The sequence below is a fragment of the Triticum aestivum genome, chromosome 3D (assembly GCF_018294505.1).
Source record: "Triticum aestivum cultivar Chinese Spring chromosome 3D, IWGSC CS RefSeq v2.1, whole genome shotgun sequence".
Taxonomy (NCBI): Eukaryota; Viridiplantae; Streptophyta; class Magnoliopsida; order Poales; family Poaceae; genus Triticum; species Triticum aestivum.
Window position 1 is genome coordinate 189,447,763 of NC_057802.1, and position 25,267 is coordinate 189,473,029.

A 25,267-nucleotide genomic window follows, 5' to 3' on the forward strand; every position below is an offset into this window, starting at 1 on the left:
TTTCTGTACTCTGTGTTTGTCTTCATTTCGTCATGATGACCATGCCTATGTTCTGCTATGCTTACTCTTGAGTACTTATTCCGCTGCAAGTAGTTCTTCGCTAAGGAATTTCCTCACCCGCAAATTCCTTAGTGAAGAATTCATAAAAATCGCCTATTCACCCCCCTCTAGTCGATATAACGCACTTTCAATTGGTATCGGAGCAAGGTACTCCCTTGTTCTGTGTGATTTTGGTTTAACCGCCTGGAGTTTTAGTTATGTCGACCGCAGGTATGAAGAAAGTGACATGCCCCATCTTTGACGGTCATGATTATCCCAAGTGGAAGGCCATGATGAGGAAGCACCGCATGGCACTGAACAGCGAGCTGTGGACCGTCACTGAGATTGGTCTTACCGATCTATGCAAGATGGCGGACACTGATGATATTCGCAAGTACACTCGACTTGACATCATGGCGAAGGATATCATCTGTTCCTGCCTATCCAGAGATGAATTCAGGCGCATTATGCATCTTTGCAATGCGAAGCTTATCTGGGACCGAATCTCTGACGTCTATGAAGGTCATCGAACTTGTCATGATCCCTGGTTTGAGGATTTCAAGGAATCACTCAAAACGATGACTTTCGAACCTGAACCATCATCTTCTGCACCATGCCTCATGGCAAAAGGTGCCAAGGTAACCGAATGTTCCTCATCCGAGTCTAGTGATGATGAATCTGATGATGATTTTGGACCTAGCTATACCAAGCTTGTTTGTATTGCCACTAAACAACAAAAGGCCTTGGAAAAGGTTCAAAACATGCTAGATAAAAGTGATGATATGTTGGGTGAAGAAATGGATCGCACTAAAACCTTGACTGAAAATCTTCAGAGACTTCAGTCTAGGTTTGACAACCTTCAAGGTCATCATAACACTCTCTTATCTGATCATGAGAAGCTTTCTTATGAATTTCTTCAAAGAAAGCAAGATCTTGAGAAGCTAAGAGTGAGTTATGAAGATCTTCAGAAGGAGCGCGATTCATTACTTGCTCAACAAATCAGCGCTGCTCAGGAAGAATTTGTTCCTCCATGTTTGAAATGCATTGAACGTGAATCTGCTAATTCTTCACCTGAATGTTCAAATGCTTCTAATGCTACAAATTCTTCAACTGTCTCTGCTATCACTAATTCCTCATCTGAGGACATTGCTAGTATCACTGACGATGCAGGGCTGAAGGAATTGTACATGACAGGCATGTACAAAAGCCTCAAAGGGCATCAGACTCTTTGTGATGTGCTTAAAAAGCAGATCCTCAACAGGAACCCTAGGAAAGAGGGTATTGCCTTTGAGAGGAAACTCAATGCTGATGGTACATATTGGAAGCCTGAGCAGTACCCCAAAACCTCATGGGTTGCTGCAAAGGGACCTCCAGTTGATCCATCTAATTTATCTGGCTTTACATGTGAATCTTCTCATTCTTCTGATGAGTCATTTGACTCCAACTATAAACTGTTTAAAAATCAGAATGGTGAAGTATTTGCTAGATATGTTGGCACTAACTGCAGGAACGGTTCTCCTATGAAGAAAATCTGGGTTCCCAAAAGGTGCCTTGAAAGTCTTCAGGTGAATGTCCTCATGACACCACCTGTGAAGAATAGGAACCCCAGATCAAATTCTTCATATGGACCAAATTCTTCATATGGATCCAAGTCCTCATACGGATCGAATTCCTCACGTGGATCATATTCCTCAAAAGGATCAAAGTCCTCATATGAACATCATCGTGCTAACAACTCTGTTTCGCAGGGAAGAGCTAAGGGCTATGAATATGAGCATTATTCTTCTAATCATTATGTTCATAAGTCCTCGAAGAATTTCTCTGCTTATTCATATGCTTACCCTAACTCCTCTTATGTGAAACGAAATGGATTGGCTTCTATGCCACCTTTCTCGTATGGAGCTCGCAGAGTGATGAACTCTTTGCCACCCCTTCAGATGTGGGTGGTGAAGAAAAAGACTAATCTCTTATGCAGGGTCAGGTCTCCAGACGTGCTCAAACGTCTGAAGAATTTGCTGGAGACCTGAAAAGTGCCTGAAAGGACGCAGGCTAATCATGAAGAAATGAACTTTCATTTCTCACGTCCTCATACTGTTTTAACTGTTGCATTGCTTGATGAAATTGGTCTGATGAATTGTGATGTCATATTCTTCACTGATGAAGTATATGAAGTTCGTAAGCTGCACTAATTCATCTGCAGGATGATCAACCCAAAGCCACTGAGTGGGTCCTCGATAGTGGATGTACAAATCACATGACTGGTGACAAGAATCTATTGATGGATGCTCCCTTATCACCATCGCATCTGAAGCATATCATCTTCGCTGACAAAGGCAAAAGTCAGGTATTGGGTCTAGGTAAGGTTGCGATCACAAAGGATCGACACATGGACAAAGTCATGCTTGTCGAGTCCTTAGGATACAACCTTATGTCTGTCTCAATGCTTTGTGATCTTGATATGGTTGTTGTCTTTGGCAAGTATCGTTGTGTTGTGGTTATGGAAGCTGACAATTCCAAAGTCTTCGAAGGCTTTAGGAGAGGAGACTTGTATATTGTTGATTTCTCTACAGGACCGCAACCAGCCGTGTGCCTACTTGCAAAAGCTTCAGAAGGCTGGCTATGGCATCGACGACTTGGTCATGCAGGCATGAGGAATTTGCACACGCTTGCGAAGAAGAAGCACGTCATTGGCATTGAGAATGTCAAATTCCTCAAGGATCACTTATGCGGAGCCTGTGAAGCTGGAAAGATGACCAAGGCTAAGCATCCAGCAAAGACTATCATGACCACTACTCGACCATTTGAATTGCTTCATATGGATCTCTTCGGTCCTAACCATTACTCAGCAGTCACAAATGATGCATCTCTCTATGGCTTTGTTATTGTTGATGATTACTCTCGTTACACTTGGGTACATATTGTCACTTACAAACATGAAGTGCAGGAAGTCTTCAAACGATTTTCCTCGAGGGCTTCAACCAACTTCGGTGTGAAAATCAAGCACATCAGAAGTGACAATGGAACTGAGTTCAAGAATTCTGGTCTTGATGACTATCTTGATGAACTTGGTATTACTCATGAGTTATCTGCTCCTTACACTCCTCAGCAGAATGGCGTCGTGGAGCGCAAGAACAGAACTCTTGTTGAGATGGCTCGCACTATGCTTGATGAGTACAAGACGCCTCGTCACTTCTGGATTGAGGCAATTTATACTGCGTGCCACATCATCAACAGGGTATATCTTCACAAATTCTTCAAGAAGACTGCCTATGAACTCCTCACTGACAAGAAACCCAATGTGAGTTATTTCAAAGTCTTCGGTGCTAAATGTTGGATTAGAGATCCTCATCACAATGCTAAATTTGCACCGAAAGCACATGAAGGTTTTATGCTTGGTTACGGAAAGGACTCGCACACCTACAGAGTCTTCAACAACGTTCTTCACAAGGTTGTTGAAACTGTAGATGTGCGGTTCGATGAAACTAATGGCTCGCAAAGAGAGCACCTACCCTCTGTGATAGATGAACCAGCACCTGAGGAAACTATCAAGTTCAAGGCTACTGAGGATGTCATTCCTACCGAAGAATCTGCTGAAGAATTCATTCCAGAACGTGAAGAACGTCGAGCTAATGCACCTGAAGAAAAATGGCTGAAGAAAATGCTGATCAAATTCCTCGACGACAACCAGCTCATCCTCGCGTTGCAAAAGAAGTGCAAGTTGAAAAGATCATCGATGACATTGAAGCACCAGGTCCTCTCACACGCTCAAAAGCTTCACATTTATCTAACTTTTGTGGGCACTATGCTTTTGTCTCTATCACAGAGCCCACTAAGGTAGATGAAGCATTTCTGGAGCCTGAGTGGATTCAGGCCATGCAAGAAGAATTACATCAATTCGAGCTCAACAACGTCTGGGAACTGGTTAAACGTCCAGATCCTCGCAAGCACAATATCATTGGCACAAAGTGGATCTACCGCAACAAGCAAGATGAAAATGGCCTTGTGGTGAGGAATAAGGCACGGCTTGTAGCTCAAGGCTACACACAGGTTGAAGGAATTGATTTCGATGAAACTTTTGCACCTGTTGCTAGACTTGAAGCTATTCGCATATTACTTGCTTATGCTAACCATCATGATATCACTTTATATCAAATGGATGTGAAAAGTGCATTCCTCAATGGTAAGCTTGAGGAAGAAGTATATGTTGCTCAACCCCCAGGTTTTGAAGATCCAAAGCATCCTGACAAAGTCTTCAGACTCAATAAGGCCCTCTATGGCCTCAAGCAGGCCCCTCGGGCATGGTATGATACTTTGAAGGAATTCCTCATGAAGAAAGGCTTCAAACCCGGTTCACTCGACCCTACTCTTTTCACTAAATCTTATGATGGTGAATTGTTTGTGTGCCAAATATATGTTGATGATATTATCTTTGGCTGTACTGACCAACGTTATAGTGATGAATTTGCCTATATGATGAGTGAAGAATATCAAATTTCTATGATGGGAGAATTGAAATTCTTCTTAGATCTTCAAATTCGTCAGCAGCGCAATGGCATATTCATATCTCAGGGGAAATACCTCAAGGATGTACTGAGGAAATTCGGCATGGAAGATTGCAAAGGCGTCAAAATTCCGATGCCCACAAATGGCCATTTGTGCACTGGTGAAAATGGTATTGACTTCGATCAAAAGGTATACCGCTCCATGATTGGTTCTTTATTGTATTTATGTGCATCTAGGCCAGATATTATGCTTAGTGTTTGCATGTGTGCCCGATTTCAAGCTACACCGAAGGAATCACACCATAAGGCTGTGAAGCATATTCTTCGGTATCTAGCTCACACACCAACACTTGGATTATGGTACCCCAAGGGCTCGGCTTTTGATCTCATTGGATATTCTGACTCTGACTATGCTGGTAATCGTGTGGACCACAAGTATCTTTGGTCTGTTGGTCCTCGAAGAAACAGAACTGCGTATCACTGTCTACTGCTGAAGCTGAGTACATTGCTGCTGGTTCTTGCTGTGCTCAATTGCTGTGGATGAAGCAAACTCTCAAGGACTACGGCGTCAACGTGAAGAATGTGCCTCTCTTCTGTGACAATGAGAGTGGCATCAAGATTGCTCACAACCCAGTTCAGCACTCGAAGACAAAGCACATTCAGATTCGTCATCATTTTCTTCGCGATCATGTGTTGAAGGGCGACATTTCTATTGAGCATGTGAAGACTGAAGAACAGCTAGCCGATATCTTCACAAAGCCCTTGGATGAGAAGAGATTTAGCAAGTTGCGGTGTGAGCTAAATATCTTAGAATCTTCGAATGTTCTTTGAAAAGGACACTCATCCTAACACTTATGCAAAATTGATGACTTAGATGTGCAACACATGAAGAAACGTTTTTCTTCAATCAATGAAGAATAACACTCTAAGTGTGAAGAAATTAACGAAGAATTTGATTCTCAGAACCCTACGACAATTGTACGCGGTGTCTGAAATCATCATTCTTATACGGTGGGTCACGCCACCACCAAAAGTTGAAAATCTTCAATTTGAGTTTTTCCTCAGTTTTGAAATTCCTCAGTTGTTCATTTCTTCAACTTGCATTGTCTTCACTGTTTCCGTCGTTTTTCTTCATTGGCTATATATATATGTATATATATGAGTTTATGTCCTCTACAACATTCACTTATGGCTAATTCTTCAAGTTGCTTTTTCTGCTAAGTGAATGTGATCGGACCCTTCCCCCTCTATGCTATACTCAACCCAATCTATTCACAAATTCGTCATGTGCGTTCTATTTGAAACTCGTTCAAAATCTTCACTGTATCCTTGTTAGCTGAAGAATTTGTGAACGGAACGTTAAAACTTATCTTATCCAAAATTTTCGGTTTTGCCGCTCAAACCATTCCGCATCCCACGAAATACTTATCTATTCACCCACGATCTAACACGATCTCCACTTCTTAGTATGTGGGTGACACATGTCAAGCGAATGAGAAGGGTCAGGGGCACGTTTGTCCAAAATCTTCGGGCGAACAGTTTTTCACCGTGGCTATAAATACCCCCTCTCCCCTTCCTCACTTCCTTTACTCCGCTCGACCTCTCTCCAGCTCGAGCTGCTCAAACCCTAGCGCCGCCGCTACTTTATCGTCACCGGTGAGGAAGAGCTTCACTGCCTGGACCTCGTCGCCGCCGTACTCGCGCCGGCCGCGGATTTCTTCACTCCGCCGCCGCCGTAGCTGTCTTCCTCCGCCAAGTTAGGGCGTGGAAGATCTGCACTGACGAACTTCACATCTCCACATCCCAGTTCGTCGTGTTCTTCGTTCAGGGTAATTAAAAGTTACTTTTACTGCCCTCTTTGATTCAAATGATTTCTACAAAATCTTCAAAGGTGTTTATTCTTCAAATTGTTCACACACTAAACACCTCACATGTCATCTGTTCTTGATTCGTTTCTCTAAGCAATAATTTTTCTTCAAGATTCCTCAATTGTGTGGATCTTCGATCTATACAACTCTGGAACCTAAGACAAAGAACGCTTAGTGAAATTCTTCAAGACTCATCTGGTCAAATTCCTCAAACTTGTTCTTTTTGAAAAACCTTCTGAGAACGCATATGACCTCTCCAAATTCCTCGCAACTATACTCTGTTCACAGGTACTCATGTCCGCTGCTGAATCTCTAGGTTCTCATCAACTTAACTCATTTGCAGCGTTCCTCGAAGAAAAGTTGCATACTTCTTCAGAGAATTCAATTGTTCAAATTCCTCATCTGAAGAAAATGGCTGATGGAAAGAAGCCACAGAAAGGAGGAAAGAGGCCTGAGGTCAACACTGCATTTGAAATCCCTGAGGACATCTATGATGGGTACTGCACACCCCTGAGGAAGATAAAAATCAGCGCAAGGTGCGCATTCAAAAGATAGAGAGGAGATGGGCAAGAGAGTGGAGGGAGTACAGGTATGTGACTCCCAAGTACATGAAGAAATTCGCACTCAATCCTCCATGCCCAAGACCTCCGTTGGCACCTGGCCAAGAAGCTGATCTCACCAGCCTCAAGCATGGTGAGGATTATCCTGATGAATGGGCCAAGCGCCAGGCCAAGCTGGCTAGACAAGCCAGAGAAGCAGTGAGGAAATTCAATGAAGACTCTGCTGCTGCTGCTTCCGCTGAGGTCTCTGTCAAGCCAAAGAAATCCATGGCAAAGAAGCCTGCGCGTAAGCCAAGTGCTTCACCTTCAATGCCCTCAAGGCCAAGTTCCTCAGCAATGCCCTCACGGCCAGAATCCTCAATGCCCTCACGGCCAATTCCTCACGCTGCTCCTGCTCTTCCAAAATCCTCAGCTCCTCCGCATAAGTCCTCAGCTGCTCCGACCAAATCCTCAGCACCTGTGCATCTTGCCACGTGCCAAAGGACTACAGGCATCTCTATTGCCTCAGGAGCTTCAGCTAGTTCCTCAGCTGCTCCAAATTCTTCAACAGGACCTTCTCTGCTGAAGACAAATACCACTGTTGGACGAGGTTCTCGCCCAAGTCCTCACAAGAAGCAGGTCGCCTTCCAAGTGCCGTCTGAAGAAGACGAAGCTGATGATGAAGAACTTGCTGAAATCATCAGAGATAGGCAAGTCAGGGCCGCTAGAGCCAAGGGCACAAATGTGCCTCTGCTTTTGGATCCAAAGTTGATCCTCGATTACATTGATCTCTGGCACAAGGACCCAAACACTCCTATGCCTGAATTCAAGCTGACTCCTGGCCAAAATCATATGCTGACTACCTTCATCCAAGAAGAGAAATGGAAATTTGAGAAGGCCAGGCAGATCAAGAAAGCGCAGTACAGGAAGGAGAAATTCCTGAAGAACAACGTTGTCTCTATGACAACTGATGAACTTGTGAAGATCCAGTCTGAAATCAAAGTCCTTAGCGATGATTTCAATGCTTACTATGCTGATTGGAAAGGAGCCAAGGCCAGGTTTGTTAAACTGACTGAGAAGTTCACCTCAAATGTTGCAGCCCCATCACAACAAGAAATTCCTTAGGCTGAAGAATCTGCTCAGCCAACTGAAGAACATGCCAGCACCGCTGATGACATTCAGGCTGCCGAAGAAAATGTGAGTTCCAGGGCTGATGACTGCATTCCAGCCGCTGATGAAATAGCCAGGGCATCCACTAGTGGTGCGCCTGAAGAAAATGAAGAAGTCAGGGCAACTGCATCAGTTGTGCCTGAAGAAAATCAACCACATTCCTCTGCTCCTCCTGCGCCTACCTCAACTTCAATCCTTCCATCTGCATCAGATGTGAAGAAGACAAAGGCTGCAGAACATGCACCAGTGAAGAAAAGGAAAGCATCAGCTTCTTCAGCTCCGAAGAAGATGAAAAAATTGACCAGCTCAGTTGCAAACCCCATTGATGTTGTTCCGATCTCAACCATGCCATCAAAGGACCTTGTTCCTTTTGATGAAGAATATGTGATCCCTAGCGGATCTGATGAAGAAAATCCTTATGCTGCTTTGTCAGAGCAGATGGATGAAGAAATTGAAGTGGATGAAATCCCTTCAACTCCAGCTGTTTCCTCGCCTATGCCTCAGTTTACTGCTGAAGAGGCCGGCGTTGAAGAAATGGAAGATGAAAATGTGGACATTGGCTGTACCACACTAGTGCTGAATGATGACTTTTGGGAAAGTCAGCACCCCAACTCTCCACTGTTCACACCTTTACAGCAAATCCCTCAGTCCCCTGCACAAACTGTTCAAATGGGCTCTGAAGAAAATCAACCCTCTGCATCTGTTCATGAAGAAATTCCAGCCACTAGTGCTGAAGAAAATAAAAATGAAGAATTGAAGACCCAGGCTATCACTAAAGAAGAACCAGAAATTCCTCAGCCTGGAGAACCTGAGATTGCGATTCCTGAGGTTGTAATGCAACTGACTGACACTCCTCTGCCCAAACCAAAGGATCCATTCTCAAGGAAGCAAAAATTCAAGGCTAATGATTTCTTCGGCGAGCACGTATTCTTCACGGATTACAACCCCTATGACTCTGCTCGCATTAGGAAGAGGTGTTTCTGGACTGCCAGCCAGGCAAATTTTTATTCCTCAGTGCTGTTCAACAAAGACAAAGTCTTCGATCATGAGCACATTCCTCACGTGGATATGGAATCTCTGCCGTGCTTCGTGCCAGTCCTCAGTGTTCTTCACGACGCTAGGCTGTTAAATTTCTGCACTGATATATGTGATTGGAATGAAGAGCTCATTCTTCAATTTTATGCAACTCTGCACATCACCGGAGACTCTGAAGATGTGAATTCATGGGTGCTGGACTGGATGTCTGAAAATACTCACTACAAGGCACCAGCTACTGAATTGCTTCGTGCTTTGCCTCTCAGTCCTCCCCTTGAAGCTGCTCGTTGCGTCTACAGTGAACCTGAGCTTACAGATCACTATATGCAAGTGCTGATGAAGCCATTGAAGCCAGGTCAGGCCCCAAGAACTAAATTCCTTGTGAAGGAATTGTTATATGTGCCTCGGACTGTCTATCGCATTCTGACGAAGACATTGAGTCCTATCAACGGCCACGACTCGAATGAAGAAGAAGTCGTTGGCATCATGAAGAATCTGCTTTTCAATATCATTCATGGCGTTCCCGTCAACTTCCATGATTTCTTCATGAGGACTCTGGCCAATGTCGCAATGTCACCTTTTGAGTTGAAGCCTTATGCTCCGTGGATTATGAGATTCATCAGAACAAGGTCTTCACTCAACTACAAAGCTGATACACTGAACCATTGCAGCTACTTGCCCCCGATTGAAGTCCTCAAACGGACATTTTCCTCAGCTGATGAAAAGGGCAAGGCTACTGCTGTTATTGATGAAGGCATTCGTCCATTGGATGGTCAATTTCGCAAGGCTGCATCCTACTCCACCAATGATGACTCTGCCACCCATGACTCTGCCGCCAACGCAACCAAGCCAAATCCTCAAGGCACAGCTCCCAGGGTGATGACTGACCGTGAGCTTCTCCTCAGTCTTCACCAGAAGGTTGATCGCAATCACAAATGGGTCAAGCGTCAGTTTGGTTCAATTCTTCACAACATGACTGCTACCCACAATGCAGTGAAGAAAAACCATTACTACCTCCATGAAACCTTCAACCGTACCTGGGCTGTTCTGTCTCACATTTATAGCACAGAAGATCTGAAGAACATGGGTCTCAAGGAGGACTTTGACTGGTCTGCACCTCCACCGAAGAAATACAAGAAGGTCAAGGTTCCGTCCTTGGTGGCCAGCTCCTATTCTTCATCGCGTGACACCGACGAGCATGAAGACTTGGACGACACTGCGGCAGGCCCTACATCAACAAACGACCCCAACAACGCTGGCGCTCCTTCATCAACTTGATATTCTTCAGGGGCGTTAGTCCTCATTTTCGAACCTTTTGGTCATTCGATGACAAAGGGGGAGAAATTTGAGTTAGTCTTCAAGCGGGTCTATCTTATATGGGCGTTTTTTTCTAAGTTACAACTCTCGTTCTTCTGATGACTTTGTTGGACCGAGTTGTAAACTTAAAACTCTATGGTGGCCTGATACTTTTGTTGTTTCTTCTGCATGCTTATTCCTCGTTAATGTTATTGCACGCATGCTGAATTACATCAGTCACCATATTTCATCATGCATTTCAAATTCTTCATATATTATGTCAAATGCGTGTATGAATTACAAGATATAGGGGGAGATCTCCATGATTCAACTCTTCAAGTGTGCATTGCTTCAAAAGCAAATTCCTCACTATGCACATCTTCAGGGGGAGTTCTTCTATATCTTGCAATCAAATTCCTCAATATCAGTATTTACACTTCATATGTTTATCCCCGTTGAAAACTTAACCTATATTGTCATCAATCACCAAAAAGGGGGAGATTGTAAGTGCATCTAGTGCCCCTTAGTGATTTTGGTGTATTGAAGACTTATAGGTTAAGGGACTAATGTGTTTATGAGTGTACACAGGTCTATAAGTCTATGAGGAGTTTGATATTTACAGAGAAAGTCGACCCCTAAAAATGAAGTTCTTCGACTGAAGACTTTGGATTTCTGAAGACTTTGAAAGTGAAGAAATTGGTGTGACCTTGAAGACTTGGTATTCATTTGAGGAACATGAAGCGTGAAGACTTTTGTTTTCGTAGTTTCATTTTCTCTTTCTTGAGTCATAGGAAACACCGTACTGTTAAAGGGGGTCGAGGAAATACTAAGGAAAAATTTCCATGTGATGCTCAACTCAAAATCCTACACCTACCAATCCCTTCGAGTGAAGCCATTGGAAATCTCATACAGTTCAGTCATATTCTTCAGTGACAGAGACGAAGTTCTTCTGGTCTCTGAGGAATTTGTTCTGACTGAGGAGTTAGGAATTCGCCAGTGCGGATTGCCTACACAATGAGGAACATGATAGCCCTGAGGAATTTGATACTCAAATTTCCGACCGTTGCTGTGCTATGCGCCAGCTGTCCTAAAATATCTACCCACCTAACGGTCATATCATTGAAGGGCATTTATGTCTTATCATGTCGGGCTGCTCCCTAGGCTATAAATAGCCACCCCCTACAACCACTAGCTGGTTGGCTGCTCCGATAGAAACTTACACTTGTCATTTGAGAGCATCCCATCCTCCGAGGACTTTGAGCGAAAATCATCAAGTGAGGAAAAACCCAAACCCAAACACCTACAAACCCAAAGTGATTGAGCATCACTGAAGAGATTGATCCTGCGTGTATCTGACGCTTGTTACCTTTGAAGACCGTGCTTCTTCTAGACGGTTAGGTGTCATGGTCTAGAGCATCCAAGAGGAATTGTGGATCGCCGAGTGACCGAGTTTGTGAAAGTTCGGAAGTCACCTGAAGACTTACCATGAGTGATTGGGGGAGGTCTGTGTGACCTTAGCTCAAGGGGAATACGGTGAGGACTAAGTGTCCTGGACTGCGTGTTCAGGACTGTGTGTCCTCAGGTTTAAATACCTAGCCGCCCTAACCAGACGTATAACTGAGACATCAGTTGGAACTGGTCTACCAAATCATTGTCTTCACCAAGCCAACTGGTCTATTTCCTCAACTCTTTCATTTCCTCATAACTGTGTTGTGCACTTGTTCATATCTGTGTTTGAAGACTTTGACTGAAGACTTTCTCAATTTCCTCAGTTCAATTTCTTCAGTCTGATTGTCTTCATCTGTGCTATCCTGTGTTTACGCTTTCTGTACTCTGTGTTTGTCTTCATTTCATCATGATGACCATGCCTATGTTCTGCTATGCTTACTCTTGAGTACTTATTCTGCTGCAAGTAGTTCTTCGCAAAGGAATTTCCTCACCCCCAAATTCCTCAGTGAAGAATTCATAAAGATCGCCTATTCACCCCCCCTCTAGTCGATGTAACGCACTTTCAGAGATGCCCGTGTGTTGAAAATAGCGATGGAGTTTGTGGTATTCACCACCCCAATCGGACTGAACGGCCTTGATTTTATAATCCAGAAGGCGTTCGACATGAGCCTGAAAGTTGTAGAAAACTTGCTCAACATCAGACTTGTGTTTGAGCAAATAAATCCAGGTGAAGCGCGTGTAGTCATCAATAAAGCTGACATAATACTTGTACCCTCCCGACGAAGCAATAGCGGGACCCCAAACATCTGTATGTATTAATTCGAGAGGTACAGTAGTGACATGAGACAAAGTAGAATAAGGCAGTTGATGACTCTTAGCACGCTGACAGACATCACAAACTAACGATGAATTATTTGAACTAGAACACGGAAGTTCATGACTCCGAACAATAGAAGTGACCACATTATTTGTAGGATGACCAAGACGCTGTTGCCATTGCGATGATGAAACTCTAACACCGGAGGAGGCACGGCGAGACGATGAAGATGACGCACGGGCGAAGGGGGTCGGATAGACCCCCCCGTAACTTCTACCGTGAAGGTTGACACGCCTAGTTGCTTTGTCCTTAACAAAGAAAAAATGACGGTGAAATTCAACGAACACGTCATTATCACAAAGAAGACGATAAGCAGAGAGAAGATGCTGGCTGATGTGTGGAACATGAAGGATGTTACACAGTTTAAGAGATGAACCGGGTAAACGCAAATGACCAATGTGTGAAATAGACAAACCTGCACCATTGGCCACCTGAACCTGATCGTTGCCGTCATAGCGCTCGTGAACCTGGAGGCACTAAAGATCATTAGTCAAGTGATCCGTAGCCCCAGTATCCAGCACCGAAGGAAGATCGACGGTGTTGGTGGAGGCCGAGTTGGCGGAGCGGGAGTAGTGATCCTGATCATAGCGCTTGCGACAGTCGTCGGCTTCATGACCCCAGTTCTTGCAAATTTGGCACCGGGGACGCCAGCGAGTGTTGCGACAACCACCTCCTCCGCCGTTGTTGCCGGTGTTGCCCCCTCCACCTTTCCGGCCATTGCCGACATAACCAACGTTGCGGTCACGGCCGCCAGTGTTGCAGCCATTACCACCCTGGCGACCCTACCCCGGCTGGCCGTGTCCATCAGCCGCCCCCCTTGGGAGGGATAGGGATCGGAGTAGGGCGCGCGTCCCCCGCGCCGTACGAACCCGAACGAGTCACAACGTTCACGGAGGGAGACCACCCCTCTACCGCACTCTGCTGTGCCTGCAGCGCCTCGAATGACAGAACCAGTGAGTAAAAGCTGGAGTAGGGCATGGGTGCGTTACTCACGCCCAAGGAGGCGGCGGTGGAGTTGTAGGCGGAGCCGAGGCCGGTCAGGATGTGATCGATAAGTTCATCATCGCGGATCGGGGAGCCGGCGGCGGCCATAGTGTCGGCCAGGGCCTTCATCTTGTGCATGTATTCCATGGCGGACAGCTCGTCCTTCCTCAGCGACTGCAGTTGACGCCGGATGTGGCGGACATTGGTGCGACTCTGAGCGCCGAACATGGCGGCGACGGCCGTCCACACCGCATGCGCTGACTCGCAGCCAATGAGTTGGCATGCAATATCCTCATCCATGGAGGTGAGAAGAAGCCCCTTGACCCACTGATCTTGAACCCACCATTGGTGGTACTCCGGGTTGGCGATGTTGGTAGCAGCGTCGCCGGTACCGACAACGAGCGTTTTGTCCGGTGCCGCCTTGGTGCCATCGAGGTGTCCGTGGAGGTTGGCACCGGCAAGAACAGTGCTGGTGATGCCCCCTATAGCATGAAGTTGTGGTGGCCGAGGCGGACGTAGATCGTCGGGATGGTGAGCGCGGCGGGGATCATGGCGACGGGGGACAAGACGAGGGCGCCCGCAGTTTGGGCGACGGGCGTAATGGAGGACGACATCGCAGCGACAGCGCGGAGGAGGACGTCGTGCGGCGGCGGCGTAGGAGCTCGCAGCTGCGGCCCGGGTGGACTCGCGCGGCAGCGGCGAAAAGAGACGGGGCGGCGCCGTGGATGGACTTGCGCGGCAACGGCGATAGGATGCACGGTGGCGGCGCGGAGGGGGGCAGCGCGCGGCAGCGGCGGGAGGATCAGGCAGCGGCGCGTAGGGCTTGCGGCGGCGGCCCGAACCTGGCTGATACCATGTTAAACGTAGGGTTTAGGGTTTTGTGTGGGTGGTTGACATCCAGCCTCACGTCTCATTATATAGATGATCACAATTATAATTACATACGTGTACAAGTACAGTATACTAGACCCTGTTTTACAGGCTCGACGTTGTCCTGGCCGTCGGGGTCTTCACACAGGCTGACCAAATGAGGGAGGACGTGATGTGGGTGTCATGTCTGCGGACAGCGTGAGCACGTTCAACCGGTGGTAGGAGGAAGCCATTGACAACGTCGCCGTCCCGATGTCCGAAGCCCGAGTGGGATTCTTTCCAGCCTAGGATCTCCTACTTTGCTCTACCATGAGCTCCTCCAGCTCGTCACTCTCACCCCTGGTGGAGAGATCGGGATGTTCGCATGTTGCTACCGCGCGGGCTCAATCCCCTCCATTCGTCGCGTCAACGGATTAGCTTAATCTCCCCTCAGATTATGCTTGTTGTAGTCTATATAGCTCCATAGCTCATGGACGCAAGCACACACTTGGAACCATTACGCGAAGAAGGTATGCATGAATTCATTCAGTCCAATTCCTGGCCACACATACTTCATGGTCTGATGGTTCATAAACTTAAATGGCACTAACTTCTTTCAGTTTGCTGGTGGTAACTATTGGAAATATGAGCAATTTACCGAATGATTTTATTAACAGAAATACTAGATAAAGCATGACTAGTATAGCAGTGATAAAATAAGTCATGCGATTTGACAAAGAGAAGGTAAACAACATCTTCATATATGAACGGTAATTAAACATATCTAGAGTAGACAGTATAGCAAGTTGCATATATAAGATAGAGCCTAACATATCTAGGGCAAACACTAGAACAAGGAACTGTAGCAGGGCCTCTAACAGTAAGAGGAAGAACACATACGGGACAACAGCAGCAGAAGCGCTGGACTTGAGGTCGGTGTCCTTGCCAGCCATGTCGTCGACGAGGTTGTCGATGTCGGGGAAGAAGTCGTCGTCGGAGTCCAGGGCGTCCGTGACGAAGAAGTCAGTAGTCGCGTGAAGCGCTCCTCAAAAACCTTATCACCCTTCTCCCGTACAGGACTCAAAGAGGTGCGGTTTCATAGGCCTACTGTCCCGACCTGCGGTGCATGCCGCATGCCGGGATGGGGAAGGACGTAGCAGCAGCACAGTGCTCAGGAACTTGTGGCAAGAGGAAGAAGAAGTTCTGGTGCGTCTCTCTGAGAGGAGCGACCTTCCTTTTATAGGCGCAAGAGGAGGAGGTGAGAGGCTGCACCAGGAGCTGAAGGGAACGCGGGAGACGAAACAAACAGGCAGCATCCGAAGGGTGCAGCGTTCATATTCAATATCCACTACAACAAAAACTTTCCAGCTCCCGAGTGACCTTGGCAAAAATTTAGACATCGGCTCGGCTCATTCCCGCGGTGCGGCGCGTCGTGATGAGGCGTGGCGTGGCGTGGCGAGGTAGGCGGTGGAGGAGGAGCGCGCTTGGATGTACCTCTTGTTCTCATGCTCGTACAAGTGGGAAAAGATCCTCCCTTATAAGGAGGTCCAACTCCCACTAAACTAGCAATGTGGGACTAAACTTTACTAGTATCCCTTGCCTTGCACGAATGGGCTAAGTGGGCCTCTAGGATTTATTTAGGAATTTCTGAAATAGTTATTGGGCTGTCCCAAAATAGACTAAATTCCAGCAATCCCCTAGCAGATCCTAGAGGCACACAGAAATTTGCCTTTGGTTCCAAAACACTATTTTATATACCGGTGCTGCAGTGGAGACTGTTAAGTTGAACTTCCACCTAGAACACTATGCTACACTAGTAAGCAACTTGAACAATGGACTGGGCCTTGAACTGCAAGTTTTCTGCGAATCTAGCTTCACAAAAAGCCTTGACCGATACGTGGCTACCGTGGGTCTTCCCCGTGGGTGGAGCTTATGCGTCATACTCCGAGACCTTTTATGAGTTTACTAGAGAGAACCCTACTCTCATAGATTGCGACATTTAACAATCAGACTCATATATGTGCATTCTTCAAAAGATGTTCTGCAGGACAACATCTCTGCTTCAATGAGCCACTTAGAACACATTAAGATGTACATCAACCTGCCATGCAGATTAGGAGAGTATTGCATCTTCATGGAGTGGTATTGTTTATAGTAAGGATACTCTCCTCTCAGTTGATCAACAATTTGTCTTTCACATCTAATTCACGGGATCTCCAATCACATAGACTAGGTTACCACTGTGAACAACTCATATTGTGGGTCTCATACCCATCTCCCTTGATGCATTATCTATCACATTACGTGATATACCCTTAATAAAAGGATCTGCCAGATTTTTAGATGTTTGGATATAATCCAATGCAATAACTCCGAAGTTTCTCATTTTCCTGACAGACTTTAACCTTCTCTGAACGTGCCTTGACGACTTCATGTTATCCTTTGAGCTACTCACTTTCGTGATCACAGTTTGATTGTCGCAGTTCATAAGGATACCCGGTACAGGTTTCTCAACAACCGACAAGTCATTCAAGAGCCGACGAAGCCAATCTGCTTCGACCGTAGCTGTATCTAGTGCTGTGAGTTCTGCTTCCATTGTTGACCTCGTTAAGATGGTTTGCTTGCAAGACTTCCAAGAAATAGCGCCACCTCCATGAGTGAATACATAACCACTCATGGCCTTTATCTCATCGGCATCTGAGATCCAGTTTGAGTCACTATACCCTTCCAGTACCTTTGGGTACCCAGTGTAGTGAATTCCACAATTCGCAGTGCCTTTCAAATAACGCAAAACTCTCTGTAGAGCTTTCCAATGCACATCTCCTGGTTTTGAGACAAACCGACTCAGTTTGCTAATAGCAAAAGAGATGTCAGGTCTTGTAGCACTGGCTAAGTACATAAACGAGCCAATAATATGAGAATATTTCAATTGATCTCTAGCAATTCTTTGATTCTTTCGAAGCAACACACTCGCATCATATGGTGTTGGAGAGGGCTTGCAGTCACTATAGCCAAAGCGACTCAAGATCTTTTCCACATAGTGAGATTGAAGCAATGTAATCCCACCATCATCGTCTCTCAACAACTTGATGTTCAGAATGACATCAGCCACTCCTAAATCCTTCATCTCAAAACAACGAGATAGAAAATCCTTGACCTCCTTAATAACATTCAGATTTGTTCCGAAAATCAGTATGTCATCAACATAGAAGCAAAGGATAACTCCCTCGCCCCCACCATGGCGATAGTACACACATTTATCAGCTTCGTTTACAACAAAGCCTGCAGCTGTTAAAGTTCTTTCAAATTTCTCATGCCACTATTTGGGTGCTTGCTTAAGTCCATACAAAGACTTCAGCAACTTGCAAACTTTTCCTTCCTAACCATCTACTACAAACCCATCTGGTTGTTCCATGTAAATTTCCTCATCCAACTCTCCATTTAGGAAAGAAGTCTTCACATCCATTTGATGAAAGAGAAGACCATGTGAGGCTGCTAGGGAAAGTAATACTCAAATAGTGGTCAGTCGAGCCACAGGTGAGTAAGTGTCAAAGAAGTCTTCACCTTCCTTTTGGGTATAACCCTTGGCCACGAGACGTGCCTTGTATTTCTCAATAGTACCATCAGGCCTAAGTTTCTTCTTGAATACCCATTTGCACCCTATAGGTTTGCACCCATAAGTACGATCAGTGATCTCCCAAGTTTCATTTGCCCAGATGGAATCCATCTCACTACGGACTGCTTCCTTCCAGTAGTCAGCATCCTCAGATGCATAGTCCTCTGAAATAGAACTGGGAGTGTCATATATGAGATACACAAGAAAATCATCACCAAGGGACTTTGTAGTCCTCTGTCTCTTGCTCCTAGTAGGAACTTCATTGTTCTTCTCCACAGGATTTTCAAAGTGCTCCATCTAAATGACAGGTTCAGTAATTGTAACTGGTTCCTGATTCGATGAACTAGGCATCTCCTGATTAGATGAGGTAGCCATATCCTTCATGGGAAAGATATCTTCAAAGAAAGTCGCATCATTCGACTCCATAATCGTACCGACATGCATGTCAGGTACCTCTAATTTTACAACCAAGAATCTATAACCAATGCTATGAAAAGCATATCCTAGAAAAACACAATCCACAGTCTTTGGTCCAAGCTTGCGCTTCTTTGGAATTGGCACATTGACTTTCGCCAAACAACCCCACGTTCGTAGATAAGAGAGCTTTAACCTTTTATTCTCCCATTCTTCGAATGGAGTTATCTCTTTGTTCTTTGTGGGAATTTGGTTTAGGACATGACATGCCGTCAATATCGCCTCCCCCCACCATGCCTTAGAGAGACCCGATGTGTCTAACATGGCATTAACCAAATCAGTTAGAGTACGGTTCTTTCTTTCGGCCACCCCATTTGACTGAGGTGAATAGGGAGGCGTCCTCTCAGGGATTATACCATGTTCCGCACAAAAGGAATCAAATTCATTCGAGAAATACTCTCCACCACGATCGGACCTAAGCCTCTTGATCTTTCGATCAAGTTGGTTTTCTGCTTCAGCTTTATAGATCTTGAAATAGTTCAAAGCCTCGTCCTTAGATTTCAAAAGATACACATGACAGTATCTAGTGGAGTCATCAATTAATATCATAAAATACTTCTTTCCACCTTTTGTCAAAACACCATTCATTTCACATAGATATGAATGTATGAGCTCTAGTGGTGCAAGATTTCTTGTTTCCAAAGTCACATGAGACTTACGAGGTTGCTTAGCTTGCACACACACTTGACACTTAGATCCCTTGACAGTGGTGAAACTAGGGATTAAGTTCAACTTCGCTAGTCGCGACATGCAACCAAAGTTAACATGACAAAGACGTGAATGCCACACATTTGATTCACTATTGTTGCAAACATGATTAACAACTTTATTGCAAACGTCCGACAAGGATAAACGAAACAGGCCTCCTAACTCATAGCCTTTACCAACAAAGGTTCCATACTTGGATATTACAAATTTATTCGACTCAAAGACAAGCTTGTAGCCATCTCTACACAGAAGAGATCCGCTAACAAGATTTTTATTGACGGAGGGGACATAATGCACGTTCTTCAGCCGCACGATCTTCCCCGAAGTAAACTTCAGATCGACCGTGCCAACACCACGAACAGAAGCACGTGAACTGTTGCCCATCAGCACAGTGGAAGTCCCTGCGGTCTGATAAGACGAAAACATGGAAATATCACCCCATACATGCACATTAGCACCCGTGTCAATTAACCAATCAGGAGAATGACATACTGAAAGAATAGTGGGAAATATACCATACCCAGCATCCTTCATGTAAGTGTCTCCAATGACAACATTAGCGGTCTTGCTGCCTTTCCCAGGATGACGCTTGTCATAGCGATTAGGGCAACTAGGGGCCCAATGATCAGGATCTCCACACACATGACAAACACCTTTCTTCTTCAAGTTCATGTGTTGCACAGCCTTGTTCTTCCCTGTAACGCCCGGATAATTAAGCTACAGTAAAACTCTCGTAATGATGCCACGTCACCTCCGTTACTGTTGCTAAGCTTTCATTAGTTCAAAAACCAATTCAAAAATCAATTTAAAATATGGCAAGCAACAAAAGTTTTCAAACATTAACATAAAAATGTTCGGAGTGTGCACTTAAATGCCTAGGTAATTATTGTGGAGAAAACTCATTTTTAGAAATTGCCTAAATATTTTAAAGTGATTTAAAACAGAAAAGAAAATAAATAAAAGAAAAGAAATAAAAACAGAAAACAAATAAATACAAAAAAGGCAGGAACCCCCCGGGCTCCGGCCCAGCTGGCCTCCACGCCGCCCGACCGGCCCACCTAGCCCAACCGGCCGCGCCCCACCCCCACTCCCTTATCCTCACACCCACTCCCCGAACCCTAGCCCACTCCCCACTCACCCCACGTCTCCCTCTCGTCCCCATCCCCCCTCTCTCGTTGGATCTGGATCGGGAGGGCCCGATCCCGTCCCCGACGTCGCCGCCCGGATCGAACCCCGCCGTCGCCGCCGCCCGGAGCTTCCCCGCCGGACTGCCTCCTCCTCCTCACCGGCCTGCCTCCCCCTACGCACGTCGTCCCCATCCCCCACCTCGAACACCACTGCCTTTGCCCTACGAACCCCGGTGAGAACCCCCGCTGCTGCTTCCCGCTTGCCCCGCCTACGCGCCATCCGCGCACACCCCACGCCCGTTACCAGTAGCGCCCGCCCCGGTTTGGCCCTAGGGCCAATGACTTGGGGGCCCACCCCAGAACGTTTTTAGAAAATAATAATAATAATAAATTTATTTAATTAATTAATTAAATAAATTAATTAAGTTAACTAATCCTATTTAATTAATCTAATTAACCTGTTAGTTTAATTAAACAGTAATTAGTTTAACCTAAACCCTAATTAACCTAACAGTGTATGACAGGTGGGTCCCACTGGGCCCACACGTCAGTTGACCAGTCAACACCTCTGTTGACTGCTGACGTCATGCTGACATCATGATGACATCAGCAAACACTGTTCTGGATAATGTTGAATTAAATTAATTAAATAAATTCTAAAAATTATTTAAAACTTCAGAAAATCATATAAAATAAATCGTAGCTGAGATGAAAATACTTTCTACATGAAAGTTGCTCAAAATGATGAGACGAATCCGGATACGCAACCCGTTCGTCTGCCACACATCCATAACCTATCGTACTCGCAACTTTCCCCCTCCGGTTCATCTGTCCGAAAACGCGAAACATCGGGAATACTTTCCCGGATGTTTCCCCCCTTCGCCGGTATCACCTACTAACGCGATTGGGAACGCCTAGCATCACGCTTTGTCATGTCATGCATCGTCATGCATTTGTTTGCATTGTATTTATTGTTTATGCCCCCTCTTCTCTCGCTAGACACCTAGACCGACGCCGCTGCTACCCAGTAAGACTACGGTGCTGACGACCCCTCCTTCTCGGCTGAGCTTCCAGGCAAGCCCCCCCTTGATCACCAGATATCGCCTATTCTTCTCTATACTGCTTGCATTAGAGTAGTGTAGCATGTTACTGGACATGAAAAGACGATGTCCTAACCTCTGGACGAAAGGTTTCCGTTAATGCTATTCTGCTGCATAGCCTGTCCTTGCTACTACTGTTGTTACCTTTACCTGCAATCCTACATGCTTAATATAGGATGCTAGTATTCCATCTGTGGCCCTACATTCTTGCCCGTCTGCCTTGCTATACTATCGGGCCGTGATCACTCGGGAGGTGATCACGGGTATATACTTATATACTTTATATGATACCTATGGCGACTAAAGACGGGTCGGCTCGTAGGAGTACCCGCGAGTGGATCTTTGTGGCGGAGCGACAGGGCAGGTTGAGACCACCTAGGAGAGAGGTGGGCCTGGCCCTGGTTGGCGTCCGTGGTTACTTCATAACAACACGCTTAACGAGATCTTGGTATTTGATCTGAGTCACGTGGGACAAGATATGGGCAACCGACGTCGTGGTATCAGCCGAAGCTCTTTTTGACGTCAGCGACTGAGCGGCGCGCGCCGGATTGGAATGGAACACCTGCTAGGCTAAGTCTGCTTTCGGCCGCCCTCGCAACGTGCAGGTGTGCAATGGGCGATGGGCCCAGACCCCTGCGCCATAGGATTTAGACCGGCGTGCTGACCTCTCTGTTGAGCCTAGGTGGGGCTGCGACGTGTGATCTTCCGAGGCCGGACATGACCCAGGAAAGTGTGCCCAGCCAGAGGGATCGAGCGTGTTGGGTAATGTGGTGCACCCCAGCAGGGAAGTTTATCTATTCGAATAGCCGTGATCTTCGGTAACAGGACGACTTGGAGTTGTACCTTGACCTTATGACAACTAGAACCGGATACTTAATAAAACACACCCTTCCAAGTGCCAGATACAACCATGTGATCGCTCTCTAACAGGACGACGAGGAGGGGATCGCCGGGTAGGTTTATGCTATGCGATGCTACTTGGTGAACTTACCATCTACTCTCTTCTACATGCTGTAAGATGGAGGTGGCCTGAAGCGTAGTCTTCGACAGGATTAGCTATCCCCCTCTTATTCTGGCATTCTGCAGTTCAGTCCACCGATATGGCCCTTTACACATATACCCATGCATATGTAGTGTAGCTCCTTGCTTGCGAGTACTTTGGATGAGTACTCACGGTTGCTTTTCTCCCTCTTTTCCCCCTTTCCCTTCTACCTGGTTGTCGCAACCAGATGCTGGAGCCCAGGAGCCAGACGCCACCGTTGACGAAGACTCCTACTACACCGGGGGTGCCTACTACTACGTGCAGCCCGCTGATGATGACTAGGAGTAGTTTAGGAGGATCCTAGGCAGGAGGCCTGCGCCTCTTTCGATCTGTATCCCAGTTTGTGCTAGCCTTCTTAAGGCAAACTTGTTTACTTATGTCTGTACTCAGATATTATTGCTTCCGCTGACTCGCCTATGATCGAGCACTTGTATTCGAGCCCTCGAGGTCCCTGGCTTGTATTATGATGCTTGTATGACTTATTTATGTTTTAGAGTTGTGTTGTGATATCTTCCCGTGAGTCCCTGATCTTTATCGTACACGTTTGCGTGCATGATTAGTGTACGATTGAATCGGGGGCGTCACAAGTTGGTATCAGAGCCGACTGCCTGTAGGAATCCCCCTTCCACACTCCTTGGCCGAAGTCGAGTCTAGACATTGCAAAAACTTTTACTAACATGGTTGTGTGTCTTACGGCCCACGTTGCCATTGGGTGGTACTAGGATCTTTTACTCCTCGACCTTTACTCTGGGACTCTGAACCCTCTTCTACTCGGGTTAAACGAATTTACTAACTCTAACACTAGGATCCCGTGACCACATTCACCCCAAAGTGGGATAAGCCATAGTTGTTTCTTAGAATAGTGTTTTGATCAATTCCCACACTGTCATTTGACTCCTTGGAAAGATCTTTGCTTTCAGATGGAACCCACGAGGCAGGTCGTGCGCCACATGACGACCATTGGTGCCTCGGGATCACCTGCCGTGCTAGCTGAGATGATGACCTATCTGGGTTATCGCTGGCACCCTGAGTACACCGTCTTCGAGGAGTACCAGGACTTTAACCAGGAGTAGTATCGTGCCATCGTCCACCTCTACTCTCGGGAGTATGACTCCACTATTGTGTTGCACACTGCTCATGGTGTTGGAGTGACCATCGATATGGCAGTTCACGATGCTGCTTATGCTGCTCTGACACGTCTTCGTGGAGAGTATCGGGAGTTGGACACCTCCCCTTTCAGGCACATTGCTATCACATCCGATATTGGTGCGGAGGGTTACTAGACTGCTGCCTACTCCACTGTCACCCGAGAGCCCTTCTACCATCAGAACCTAGTTCTGCATGCTGATGGGCTGGATCGAGCTAACCGAGCTCTTCGGCACGAGTTGTACACCACCCGTCAGCACCTTTACCGTGCTCTGACGCTGTTGCACCCCTTTGTCCGATCTAGAGAGCTGCCTTGTTCTGCGATCTACCCAGCCAGGACTGTGATACCCCAGGGTGTCGGCTGGCCAGATGTGGGAGGCGACTCTCCCGCACTTGGTCCTCTTCTGCCACTTGAGCATCAGGTTCTGCACCAGAGTATCCGTGGACCCCAGGTTGCTGACATGGAGTTCCCGATGCGACAATACTAGCTTTCAGGCTACACCTACCTCCACAGTACCTCTTGGGACTGATGTAGTCTTGCTTAGTAGTGTTAGATGCATTCGCCGCGAGCCTGTGTACTGCCTATGATGTTTTTAGTCTATGTACTGAACTCTATGCATGACCCCTTTTGTAAGTTATGCTGACTACTATGTAGTAGCTATCGTGCTCCTTTCATTATGCATGTTTCATCATGAATGATTCTTGTCTTTGCAAATTTCTCAATGCTGAACTACCCCTGTTATATATTAGCAGGATGGTTAGACCAGGTGGTCGTGGTAGTGGTGGCGACGCCCCACCACCGCCTGAGTACATGGCTGGTATGATCCAACAGTTCGAACTGAACCGCCAATTCATGGAAAATATGATGGCTCAGTTTCCTCGCCCCAATATGAACCAGCAGCCAACCCAGTAACTCTGCAGGATTTCATGCGCCTCAACCCAACTATGTACCGTAGCTCAACTCAGCCTCTGGATGCTGATGACTGGTTTCGTGACATCACCTATGAGATGGAGTCTGCTGAAGTAGCCCCTGCCAGCTATGTCACCTTTGCTTCCTTCTTCCTGAAGGGACCCGGAGCTCAATGGTGGGACAGCCACAGGCGTACTCTGCCAGCTGGAACAATCATCACCTGGCCAGACTTCAAGCTGCTTTCCGTGCCCGCTTCATTCCTCAGGGAGTCATGGATCGGAAGAAGCGTGAGTTCCGCAACCTCACCCAAGGCAACAAAACTGTTGAAGCTTATCAGCGGGAGTTTCTGGACTTGTCTCGCTATGCTGAAGAGGACATTGCAACTGATGCACGCAGACAGGAGAAGTTCCGTGACGGTTTTCAAGCTGACATCAAGCTCGCACTTCTAGTGCATGACTTTACTGATTCCGCCACCTTGGTGAACAAGGCCATCAATGTCGAAACTGGTTTGCAGGAATACCAAAGCTCTCACAGGC

At 46.3% G+C, this 25,267-nt stretch overlaps 1 pseudogene; it reads left to right on the forward strand.

Annotated features, from left to right (window-relative positions):
- The first annotated feature begins 272 nt into the window (after window positions 1–272).
- Window positions 273–12,640, forward strand: LOC123076235 (uncharacterized; annotated as a pseudogene).
- The last annotated feature ends 12,627 nt before the right edge of the window (window positions 12,641–25,267 follow it).